The sequence below is a fragment of the Falco biarmicus genome, chromosome 1 (genome assembly GCF_023638135.1).
Source record: "Falco biarmicus isolate bFalBia1 chromosome 1, bFalBia1.pri, whole genome shotgun sequence".
Lineage (NCBI taxonomy): Eukaryota > Metazoa > Chordata > Aves > Falconiformes > Falconidae > Falco > Falco biarmicus.
Genome location: NC_079288.1, coordinates 125,841,262 through 125,854,730, shown reverse-complemented (window position 1 = coordinate 125,854,730; position 13,469 = coordinate 125,841,262). Strand labels below are relative to the sequence as shown.

At 36.6% G+C, this 13,469-nt stretch overlaps 1 long non-coding RNA gene across 2 annotated transcripts in view; it reads right to left on the bottom strand.

The window, feature by feature from the left end:
* The window catches only part of LOC130143632 (uncharacterized), a 99,820-nt gene extending 86,617 nt beyond the window's left edge, over positions 1–13,203 (bottom strand). For both annotated transcript variants that reach the window (XR_008819817.1, XR_008819816.1), the window contains exon 1: positions 12,437–13,203. This is a non-coding gene — a long non-coding RNA (uncharacterized LOC130143632). The remainder of the gene's footprint in view (positions 1–12,436) is intronic.
* Positions 13,204–13,469: the final 266 nt, after the last annotated feature.

Sequence of the window (13,469 nt, the reverse complement as noted above, 5' to 3'; positions counted from 1 at the left end):
AGAATTGGAAAACTAGCATTACCCAGAGAGAACACGTAAATTTCTTCCTTGGAAATGAAGCCAGACGTACTATGACAATCTTCTCTGAGAGAGCATTGATAAATCCAAAGTTGGACACAGAGCCAGCAGCAAGAGCTAAGTTTTTCTTTAAAGCACATAGTACCCAAGTCACATTACTCAATTACACAACGCTGCCTAACAACACTGTTTTATACAAAAATTTAGCAGGGGTGATATATCAGCAAAATAAATTTTTGTTACCCTGAAAGAAATCAAATAGCCACAGTAAGAAGCATTAAAGATGTCAAATAAATACATTATGTTTTTACAAGACTGTTTATGAACCATATTCTATATGCACAAATCAGTGTTGCCAATGGAATTAGAAAAAGTAGAGAAAGCAGTATATCACTCCCAAGCAGCTGAACATGGCTGAGAAGAATGTCTGATTTGAGCATACCTCTGGGGAAACATCCTGGGTTTATATAGATGGCTTGCACAAATCGTCTGTATCTTTCAGTGTCCTGTTACAGGTCACAAAATGTCTGGATCTCAGTTGATTCCTTCACCAGATAAAGATCAGGTTCTTAAAAACTGCGCATGGTTCATGTGTCTAAAACCTAAAACTAGGCTAGACGGTCAGATGTAAAGTGATCTCTTAACTAACTAAAACCAGTTATAATTGCAATAATAATACAATGCATTTATCATACTTTTCTTTACCAAACAAGTTAATACAAACAAAATTAAAAACCAGATGGTGATATTTTATATTAAATCATAAAGCTACAGGAAAACTACTATTTTTCACTTCTAAATATACTCTGCAAAAGAAAATAAAAAGTCTTCTTCCATGATAAAATCTTGAACGGAATGTCACATATGTGTCTAGCATAAGACTATATCTCTTCTGAAGTAGTGCCTAGACCAGAAATAAATCTGTATACAGAAACAGGTATACAGGCAGATTTAAACAGGAGAGCTTGTAAAGGGCCTTACAATAACATGCTCTTTTTACCTTGCACTTTTGTGTTAGAGTTTACAAATAGTGATTGCGGTGTATTTGAAAGAATATTTCAAACTGCTGGCATGTTAATGAAAACGTAACTCACTAGCGAACAACTTGCTTTTAGTTTGGAGGGGATCTTCAAACACTCTTTAGAGCTCTCAAAAGCATTTGTACTTAAAGACTTCCATCAAAACTAATGTTTCATCAGGTCTCCACAGTAACCGCCCCCCGCTCACACATTATGACACACTGGTTAAGCTCACGTGCTCGTGTCTCCCTCTAGTGCCTGGATCTGTTCGGAGTATTTTTAACTGGATTTTAGAGGTTCCAGTCAGCGCAGAAACTGAAGTTTGGCAAGGAAAGTCAAAAAAATTCAAGCAAGGAGAAATAGGTTTGAAATGAATTTTTTTCTATGTGCCTAAAAATAGTTACTAGTGATTTGGGTGCGTTTGGTGGTGGGTTGGGGGGGGGGGGGGGGGAGGGGTTGGGGGGGGGGGGGAGGGGTTGGGTGGGGGGGGGAGGGGTTGGGGTGGGGGGGGGGGGTTGGGGAGTGGTGGGTTAAGGTAAGAGACAAAGCAAATACAAACCTAATTCTCAAAGGGAGAGTTTAGTCTTGATTCTTTTGCTTTCTCCTGTCCTTATTTTAGATTTATTAGCTTCTTTCTTCAATGGGAAAATATGTTACTAAGCTCTTTTTCCTAAATCTTTTCAGTGTGCAAAAATACTATGTTATCGTTAAATGTAGAGTTGACTTGAGAAGTTCATTTTTGTATTTAAGTAAATCCCAAAAACTTGGTTTTGGTAGTTTCCAAACAAGTGGCCTACTGCAAAGGAACTCATGCAAGCATGTAAAGGGTTTACAAGGAAACAGCCTTTTCCCTATTCCCTTTTATTTAAGATGGGAAAATAGGTAACCATGTTTGCAGTACATATCTAATACCTATCTAATGTCTACTGTTATCAGATATTACAGGTTCTAGTTATTGCTCTTAAATGTTGTATTATAATACAATGGGAATTGAACAGATAAATCTGTTTGAAATAGAGTGAAAAATTCTTTCTACAGTCACGTTCCTCCAGTAAAATGCATTTGCAAACGTAACTGGATGCATTTCACAACTTTGTGTTCACAGACTGAAACCTAAAGGGTTCATGACTCACAGAGCCAGCATGGTATCACGGTTGTCCTGTGACATCTATTCTATTGAAAATGCTAGTACGCAGCTCGTAATACTAAATCATTTTATCTCTATGCCACAGTAAATAAAAGTATGTATGACTTCTGAATGTATGAATGTTCATTTTCTTAAGTTGTTTATCTCACCTAATAAAAGACAATTCTTTTGTATGTTTTGAGTTCTGCAGGAGATGGTCTCCTAGATTTCACGCACATCCTGATTAGTAATATCATTCATCCTATTTTATATAATAGAAAAATTAAGTTAAAAACTGGTAAATTCTTAGCAGTAAAATATGAGTTAATACTTTTTAACCCTATTTTCCTAGGTGTATCTAAATCTGAAAAAGGCAGGGTGTTAACACTTCTAGTGTTAACACTTCTTCCGTTATTCCTTTGTCAGTCTGAATAATTTCACACCCTATATTCAGCCTAATTACTTTATATCTCAAAAAATAAGATTGCCAGGCAATATATTAGAAACCTAGGTATGAATCTACCATGTAAACAAAGAGGACATCTAGGAGTTCAAAGTCCTCTCAAGTTTCCCACCTAGGGAGACAGATGAAGAAGCTATTTTATTTGGAAAATATTTTTACTGCAATCTTCTGACTAGTTGTCTTCCCATCATTGTCTTGTGTTTTGGGTGAATTTAGGTCAGTTAAAATAATTTACTTTTTTGTGCTTACTTTCAGAGAAATTTTGCATAAACAAATGTCTTAGGCAGAAAGTATTTTCATGGAACTGGCACCACTATTTCTACCAGAAGATATCAAATTAATAAGCACAGTATCAATGTTGAGAATATGGAAGCATTTATCAAGTAAGGAAACCAAGCTAGTTCAAATAATGTCTAAATTACATTTAATATTTGTAGAGCTTCCTGATTTTGAACTAAATGGAATAAATCAATAGGAAAATCCCGTAAGCTGCTTTTAAATACAATGTGATAAATAAAAGTTTACATTTCCACACATTTCATTATAGGGAGATCTACATATAAAGTTACTCTCTTGGTTTTAAAAAAACAGCTTCACTACCTTTTATAGAAATGTGCATTTGAAACTGAAATACAGATATATGTGAATAGAAGCAACAGAAGTAACCTTATTCGGGACATTACTCAAAGCCTCTGTTTGATAGGAAATGGGCAAGAGAACATGAAGATTTATTACTCCATTGTCTAAATGAAGGTGCCTGTGCACTATTAACAGTCTTTATGCCATTCAGTCTCCAAACAGTTTGAGGACATAAGGTTTCATGCCTGGAATGCCAAGTACAAGAACTTAGTACAAAACTTGCTATGTTAAATAAGTGAATTTACAAAGCTATTTCTGGCTAAAACTAGTCTATCATGATAAGAAAGTAACAATCCTACAAAAGATATTTTCCCTTCTGATGTTTCAGAATACCGTACTTCATTGCTGAAAAAATGTATGGAATAGTAAAATATTTTTTGTTTTATCATACTTTTAAAAACAGAAAGATAAATATTTTTATACTACTACCATCTCCTCTCCAGTCACTCTTTCACCCTCCTCTTCCCTTTCAGTTTAATGTATGTTTTTCTTTCTATCACTGATATGAATCACTCTTAGAAATAACACAGTAGTATCCTCTGAGTGAAAATTCTGCCTCAGACTATATATCCAGTCAGTATCTGTGTACACAAATGAGTCTCAGCCATGTAAGCTAGGGAGAGCATTGTTACATTATTCATTTCATTTCTTGACCACAAAGATGATGCTTTGAAGAAAATTCCATGGATGCTGAGACTGTGGCAAACTACTATGCACACTAACATGCTCTCATGAGTCCAATAAAACATTATGAGGCAACTTAAGGTGGACTCTTAGTTTAAGTGCTTTTTATACTGTGGCATGTATTTTTCACAATATAAAAATGCTTCTTAGAATAAAGCTTCCAGGAGCAAAGGAGGTTTTGTATCAAAATGTTTTCAATCAGGAATATGCATACTGCCAAAGAGAAATAGTGAGATGCAAGCATCTATGCAGGGAGACTTGTGTGCCTATGGGCTCTCAAAAGCTGGAACAGAATCTGCTGTCTCTTCAGAGAGCCTCTCCCACCCAGAAGAATGCAAAGAAAAATCAAAACTAGTATCCCCTCTGTGGGAGTAGCCACTCAGATGTCCAGTGATGCTCTCATCACCTACAACAATCAAGCTCACAGGAACACTGGCGATCACACACTTCTCTGTATTTAATATTGGCCTCCCTTGGTTCAGTTAATTCAGTTCTCTTCTTCCATCTGAGCTTCAAACAAAGGTTTGGGAAAAAAGAGCGAAAGCCAAAACCAAACTGAGTCCAAAGAGATTATAATCTCTCTTTCTTCATGTTAATTCTGATGGATGTGACAAAGTTCCTTTCTCAGCCCTCACAAAGTCAGTAAAAGATTCCAATGACTAGAACTAATCAGGCTTTACTAAAAATCGGTAGGTAATTAGACCCTGAGTTTTTCTTCTAGTTCAGACTGGTTTTGCATTTTATTACAAACAAGTCAGAAGATACAAGGCCAATTGTGCTTAATCACTGAAAGAAGGAAAAGGCTGATATACTACTTTGTGTCAGTAAGTTTCTTTGTTCCTGGGTAACTAAAACCCCTGCAATGTGGTATTACGACACACACCGCTCAGTTTGTCAGCCCTTACACATGCAATGGGCAATCAGCTCTGAATTCTTACTTCCTTGGCATTCTCACAAATTTATCTGGAAGTGGGTCTGCAGACCGCATATTTGAACACATGCACACTGCATAAAAAGTGTTCTTGACCTCACTAATCGATGTTGGTTTGGGGTAATACTACTCACATAAAGCAGAGTTTGCTTACATATTTGTTCTGTAATGGCATTTTCCTCTCATGGAAATCTGTCAATTTGCTTTCTGTTGCAAAATAGTATATATAGGTCAGGATCTGAATGAAGAGAAACAAACCTGTGTAAATAAAAAAACCTGTCTATGCCTGGACTTCTATAGTATGCACATTATTTCCTATAGGAATACTTATATTTGTCTAGAAAAGCAAATCTTACTATTGAGCTTCTATTTTATATTGTGTTGTGTTTAGAAAGGCCCAACTGTGCCTATAAAATCATGTACACAGACCTTAGCTGTAGTTGCAGCAGATTTATTAATAGAATGGAAAGTTTTCTCCCTGTTCCAATGTATATTTTGCTAAATCTTTAGAGATCATCTTTAGGGTAAGCTTCTAATAAGTCCAGCAGCTGAAAATCAGCTGTTCTTTTTTAAGGTGTTCCTTTTTGTGGATCGAGCATAATTTTCATGTCCAGTACAATGTGACATGCAACAAGGCAGGTATCTTTCTGAAGGTGTTCATATTGGCTCACTGCTTTCCAACATGTAACAAAACAAACAAAAGGACTATCTAATTTCACTCCATTTTGAAATATGGCCTTTAAATACAGATAGTAATCTTTCAGTTTAGTCATTTTTTTAAACCTGTTGCCCAGCTTGGATTGGCAGCAAGTAACTGTTGAAAAATGAAGGCTGTCTTCTATAGAATGTACTCTTTTGTGACTTTAGTTCTGGAATGTTTTTCCCTAGTACTATGGGAGGAACGCATACATTGCTAAGACTTTTTATTGAATGCGCTTATGGAGATAAGGAGAATCTTAAGATAAGGAGATACGCTTATGGAGATAAGGAGAATGCTTAAGGAGATGTATGATGTAAGTATGCAAGACATATGTATGTGTTAGTCCTCATATTCCGTTTAATTACAAAGAAAGTAATGTATTTTTCAGAACCAAAATTGACATAATGTGAGCTAGTAAGAGACCATACCCAATACATTTAGCTCTTAGGTATGAAGAAATAATTTCAAGAGAAAGATTTTTCATGTTTGAGCTGCAGTCTTTGCAAAGTAAAGAATACCACGATTGGAATATTGGCTCACTGGACTGACAGTATAGAATATCGGATCAAAGGCAGGTTCTGCTACTATTACTAAGGAACCATACTTTACAGATAATCTTTTTGCCTCCACAAGCAGAATATTATTTTGCATGAATAACCTTATTAGGAATATGATTTTTCATCAAGTTGAATATTCATTATTATTCTTCCTCTCTCTCCCTATACATGTTTTACAGTGAGGTTTTGATACTTGCTAGTCAAAGTACTTGGCCATTTCAACAACAGCAAGTAATTTGCTCCGTACAAACCAGTGAGGTACTCCCACACAATAGGAAGGAAAAAGCACAAGAGAAATTGAGATTCTGAGTCATAATTCACTTCCTGGTGTACTCATGGACCACATACCTTCTCGTTACCCCCTTGCACAGGGTGGATCAGAGAAATACAATTTAGACAACAAATACTAGATCTTAAAATGAGATTTAAGTAGTACAGTGGGAGTCAGCTCCAACTGAAACAAATACAGCTTTCTGTGTACAAGTTTAAAGTGCACTCTTTGAACTCAACAGAAGAAAATCCTACAAACATTTGCTTTAGATTGTTCTAAATTGTCAAATTAAAAGCACCTGGTGGAAGCACTTGAAAAATTTCTGACCAAACCAGGCTTGTTCAGAAACCTCCATTACCCCTCAGCACAAAAATCCCTAGGTTTCCTAAATCCATGGATTCAGAGAAGCCCATTTGTGGACTACATGGCAGGACAAAACTGAAGTTTTCCAGGATCTTGAAGAATTTGCAGGAGCACACAATTTGAAGTAAAGGTGAAAGCATTTGGGCTTTTGGGTCCTGTATTTCTGAAGTATGGCTCTAGGAACTCTAAAATGACCGATCTTTCAGTCCCAGAGGAGAGGTCTGAGTTTTTTACTAAAAATTTAGATAGTATCATTCAGGACTAGAAGAATATCAAATTTTGAAATTGCAAGTAAACGGAATTACCTTTCTTTAAATTAAAAAAAAAAATCCTATTTTAGAAACTCTTCCTATTAGCTGGCAGTAAGCAGTTATGAAATTGCACACCCTGTTGACATGTTTCTAATAAGGGATTATTCCTTCAGTTCAAAGTAGATAATTGCTAGATTGAAAGTGGTTTACATGGATGAGACATATTAGCTGGCATTAAAATTGTTCCAAATCATTATTTAATCTTTTGAAAAGGAAAAGGTTTAGTAAATAGTCTTAAAGGTTTCAACTTCAACATTGCTTAAGAAAGAAAACACGTTGAAAGCATCTTTTTAGCTGGATCAGATTTGACTGTTGTTGAACAATCAGAGAATAAAGACAAAATTAATGCAAAATATCCACTTACAGTAAAACTGAATATTATCATAATAAATTATGCTATCAAGTGTCGTTCATTTTACCTAGTATTCTGTTCACAGATGATTGTATCTGGAAGGTATCACAACCTATTGAGTTGTGAATAAGACTTTACTACAAATTTTTGAGCAAGGAGGAAATACAGGTGTTAATTAAAGAGAACCGGCATATAGGTTTTTTGCAATTATTAAGTGAAAGGCAAGTTAAAATAGTTTGGTTGGTAAGAGAGCAGTACATAAGAGATCATAATCAAAGCAGAACTCTATTCAAAATTCAGCATTGTTAGGGTATCACAAAAAATAACTTCTCTAGGTTTTTTATGTCATCATTGTATCCGAGTGTAGAAAGGATCCCAGAAGACAGTTTTATACTGTCATAGTAAAATAGTACATATGAAGGGACAAGATCAGGAGGACAAGGAAAACCCACCAGGCAAGCAAGGGTGTAAAGTCATGCTGGACATGGTGCATTTTTAACTCTACAAGTTCCAGGAAACTGCAATGGGATTCCTACGGTACAGGCCAGACTGCCAATCTTCCCCAAGGACACAGGATCTCTTATTTCTGTACTGAGGGAGATTCAAAAATCTTGCAGTGTTAAACCCAAGCTACCATATTCTAATGCAGGATCAGGCAAGAAAGAGAAGAGTTATGCAGCATATTCTTACACAGGATTATCGTCAGGTATGTAAAGGGGCAAGGGCACTTCAGCTCCATCTTCAGTTATCCCGTTTGTTTCACAGTTTCCGCATCCCAGTCGGTACTGTAATTCCTTGCCAAATACTGTCATGTGAAGTAGATGACAAACTAAGACCGCCTGGACTGCAAATTCTACTCATCATACAAAGGTGACAAGTTTGCAATATTGTGACAGATTTTCCTCTGTTCAACTCAGGTCTATAGATGTTTAGGTTTGAGGCTGTTTTAAAACCCAGGTTACTTTTTTACTAGTACCTTGACCTAATCATGCTGAGTAAAACCCAGTTCTTTGTGAACTGCTCTAGCAGTTCCATTTCAGTACCGGATATCTGTACAATACACATAGTATTTATATTCTAAAAAGAGAAGTCTCAAAACAAAGGAATGCTGACAGGCGATTAATGAATTTTTTTTTTTTCCCCCGGCAACAGAATTCTTTGCTTTTCTAAAAATATTTTAAATCATTAATATATTTTCTGTCATATTCATATAATTTTCTATAAAGAGAACAGATGTATCAATGAACAGGAATTAGTCGTACTGAATGAATATATCGTAAGAAAGGAAATCAGAAATCAAATTTTTATATAGATATATATACACACACACGATTCAGACCCATCCACAAAAAGTATTTTCAAAGATATTACTGCTAAACCTTATGCAATATGTCAGTTGAAATGTATTTTTGAAATAAGAATTTAACAAAAACCCCCAGTATTTTTCATTTTTAAGGAGATTTACAAAATTTGTAGGAAGCATTTGAAAGAGTCAGAAAAAAAGGAATTTCAAACAAAACAATTTAAAGAAAAAATTAATCTGACTTGATGAAATAATAGGTTCTGCTTTCAAATAAGAGTCGCTAGAGCAATATTGAATTTGCTGAGGTATGAATGATATGGCATTCAGGAACACGGTTGTTATGCTCAGTAACAAGGCAGTTTTTGCCTTACATATGGTTTTTGGAGAAAAGATTTACATGTTCTCATTATCTCTGAACACTCATGAGAAAGCATGGAAGCAAGCAGACTGTCCCTACAGTTTACACGAGGAAAAGATTTCTGTTTATCATAATGATCTCTTCAATCTTTTTAATCCTCTGTTAAAAAGAGCAAGACAGCTGCATTTGAAGCCCTTCTTCCAGCTGTGTATTGCTCAGTTGCTGCTTTTTCACAGAATTGGGGGATTGGTGTAATTAGACTGAAGGGAGTTGGGTCATGCTTAACAATTAACTCTGCTAATACAGCTGATGTGTCCAAATGTTCCTTTTGGGTATCTGTGTAAACATTTTCTCTTGATAATTCTCTACTCTCCACTTCTTAAAATAATGAATTGGCAGCTTTTCCCACTATCTACAGTCTGTGCTTATCAACTTTTTAGTTAAATATATGAGAATGCAATTTCTTTATTAATAAATAGAGCAAATAATGACATTACAAGAGATTAATAAGGTGACCTCAGAAAGCAGATTATGAACTGACATTACTGCAGAGTGGACATCAACATTTATAATTATCCATCAAGAAAGATTACGAATTCTACACTGCTGAGTACTTCTACAGTTGCAGCTTGACAGACTTACCAGTGAAGTATAATTCAGCCTTTATATAACAGTCTTTAATTTGGATCATTAATGTTGTAGTTAGACAAGGTTTAATCCTGGAAGAAGCTAAGGCTTGAGTTAGTAGAGTTAATGGAACTCAGTACTTTACAGAATCAGGCCAGAAATGGCAAACTTTGTAGTTGCCAAAAAGGTAAGCATAAGAAGGGCTAGAAGTTGTTAGAAGAATGAAGAATATTTGAAAACAAGTTACCACGGTGAAGGGAATAAACAGTTATACTAGGAAGCACAGCAACATGGAGTCAAGTGCCATTAGACTAATGAGAAAAACGTTCTTTTCCTCGTTCCACTACAGAAACAAGGTATTTCACCTCTTCTCTTCTTCTTTTGCCCTTCTGATATTATATTCTTCAGAGCTCTGTCCCTCATTATATTTTGTATAGTGCTTAACAGGACAGCTCCTTAATCATGATTATAATCACCAGGAATGGTTGCAATAAAAAAAAAAACAAAAAACAAAACACAACCAAACAAATATGTGTTATGAATTCTGTTCTTCTTGAGAAAGGGATATAAGGACACAGGAATAACCAGAATGTCTAAATTCAAAATCACAATAAAAATCTGTTGCTGCCAAACACTGAAGTGCCTGACTCATTAAGCACTGCCCTACTTGAGCCATGCACGTAGCATTTCCATGGTAGACTTTTGTTCAAACCCAGAACTATATGCTTGGCAGGGATTAACTCCTAATCTCCATGTAAGCCTGGTACCATTCAGAAGACAAGTGCCACGCAAATCCAGAGTCCAGATCTAGCAGGCATTTTCAGATCACACCTTGCACATACGGAGAGGAGTAACCTACTTCCAAACTTCACCTACGACTCCTTTATGTCTCTGCAGAGAAACAAGGCATGCAGTCACAGCCCTCATACCAGGAATAAGGAAATCAGATGCTGCCACTTCAATTGTCCAGCTTCTGAATCTCTGAAATCTCTCCCTCCTTCCTGACCCCCACTTTGGACTTTCTCTGTAACCCCACCAAGCTATTCCTCATGGGGCATACTGCACTCAGGCTTTAGTTTAGACCTGTAATACGCTGTTTATGTGAACCTTCCCATCAGCTCTGTTTACTGTGCCTTCAATCAGATCACAGAATTTCTTTCCTTTCAGAGGATGCTCAACTGGAAGATCCAGTCCAACTTTCATGAAATGTGCTTTGTGGTAGGCTCTTATGGGAAGCAACCACCACTGGCAGGAGAATCACCACTTTTTCCCTCCCTGTTCCTTACCTCTTGTTTTGTAAATTTTAGTTAGTTCTGGAGAAAATTAAAACACATAACAAAGGGCACAACAAAGTTGATAATAGTTATTTTAATAGTCAGTAAACATTATTCAATAACATAACAACCAATCAGAGTGCAACATTTGTATCTATTTAGCATACTCCAATCATTGCTAATAGCATCAGAAACAAGAACAACTAGTAGGCAGTCTGAGAAAATCCTCGTGAAAAGTATATAGTACTAGAAGAACAGCATGGTGTAAAACTGTCCTGGCCACCATCTTCATCCTTCATCATCCCCACCTGCTGCACTTTTTCTCCTGAATTAGTTTCCTCCATTAAACATGATGTATCCTTGAGCTACAGATCTAACTAAGGAATCTTTGTGCCTGCCTCTGTAAGTCTGACTCAACGTCCTCTTTGTAAGTGTCCTCCTTTCCTGACAGCCCTACCTTTCACAGTGCTTTCTGCTGCTTTCATTCCACCTACTAAGATACAGATGAGTGCTCTTCTTTAAAACAAACAAAAAAAATTAACTAGAGGAAAATAAAAAAGAAGACAAGGCACCAGTGAAATCTTGCTCTCCTAAAGCAAAATCTTGCAATTTCTTTCCATCAATGAATGCAGTTGTACATATTGATTAAGGGCAATAAATCCTTTCCTGCTATTAGCTCATAACGGAGAACACCTTGCCCGTCCATGGTGTTCTTATAGTGCATGGGATTTCAACTCTTGAATCTTTCTAGACATGCTGTAATAGTTGTCTTCATGAACTAGAGGACAGAACTGTGTCATGGAACAGGAAGATAAGGCTCCTCTGGAATAGCTCAGATTCTGCCTGTCTGACGCATAAAAGTCTAGGAACATTTTTACTTCCTTTCCCATGGTCATAAACTCTGGAGAGTATGTGGAACTTGTGTCAAAGGGGAAGACTACTGATTTAATGAGTTATGTTGCTTATCCTTATTTAAGAATTTGTCTGAATCAGACAATTGCTGTCGGAAACATCCTCCTCTGCTAAGAACCATGGAGGTATTTTTGTCTTGTAGGCCTTGCTTGAGATGGGGAAAATCTTTGTCTCCCATATATAATCTCAGCTCTTGGGCAGTTGTTGTAAGAGCTCATATTTTAGTGCTCAAAAGCACCAAATTCAAACTGAGCTGTGAAATGATATTCTAAATAAATTGACAAAGAGTTGTAAGTTACAGCAAAATCAAATGAATGATGAGAAACTCAATGCAGAACAGAAAGGACAATATAAAGAGCAAACTAAAAAATAAGGTAGTGTAACAAATGAGTAGAGAGTTAACACTTTCTCTGACTGATTCTTCTGCCTCTGCCTCCGAAACCTCAGTTAGCAAGAGAGTACCCTCTCCGAGTACATTGATTGCCACTAAACCAAAATAAAATATGAAGAAAAAGCAATTCAACTTACCAAAGTTGGTTGTACAAACATTCTCTTCCCCTCTGCTCCTGGGAAAGCAGCTATTATGGATGGCAATGTACGAGTCACTATTCCCACAGGGACACTGAGTACTACCAAGAGAGAGTGGTTTTATACTGGCAGTATACTGGCAGTATTTAGCATTTGTCTGCATCTGGATGGATTCCAGTCATTGTTCAGTTTTGAATAAGCAAGTGTTAGGGCACTGGGTATGTAAAAGATTATTTTTATAATATCTTTTATGAATATGCGCCTACTTTTAGTTTTGTTTACACATATTTACATTTTTTACTAACCGTAGGAGTTGTGTCAATTTACAAAATATACATCAATGAAAATTAAATTCAGCATGGAAAATAACATTTTACAAAGTCTTAGAGTTAAGTTCACTAAATCCAAGCATAGTGACAATATTCTCATGTGACTTTATTAACTTGCTATTATGCAAGAGCAGCTCAAATTATCATTCTTTTTTCCCTTCATGAGGCAGTGCCCTGCATCTGTCTTCACAGGGCTGGCCTGCTGGAACACCTACATCAGACAGGACAGTGTTTCCTGTCCCCATCCCAAGCTGACCCATGTCCTGCAGAGGTGAGCCACGTCAGAATGCTTCATGTGCAGTATCTTCACCACCTGACAGGTTGTATAAGCCTTTGCCTTAAAGAGAATCTATAACCCTAATCTGGACTCTACAGAGCTTAACACCACAGGGGTACAGAGCAGGCCGCCTGCAAGGAAGAAGCAGGAAGAAATCCTTCTTTAGTTTATGTAAGAAGTGGAGAGCAGTAGAATTTGGGGACTGAGTCAGGAGACACGCATTTTATTCTTGTTAAAAGCCGGCAATATGTTTTACTGTTTCCCAAGCCAACACATCCTTCCTCAGAGCTTACAAAGAACAGGCCCTTATAACCAGCTCCAAAGAATTGCTTTCCAAGGGCCACAGTTTACCACAGTCCTCAAAAAAACCCCAAACAAGGAACTGTATGAGGCAAACCTGTCTTCCTGTCCTGGGATACTCCAAAAT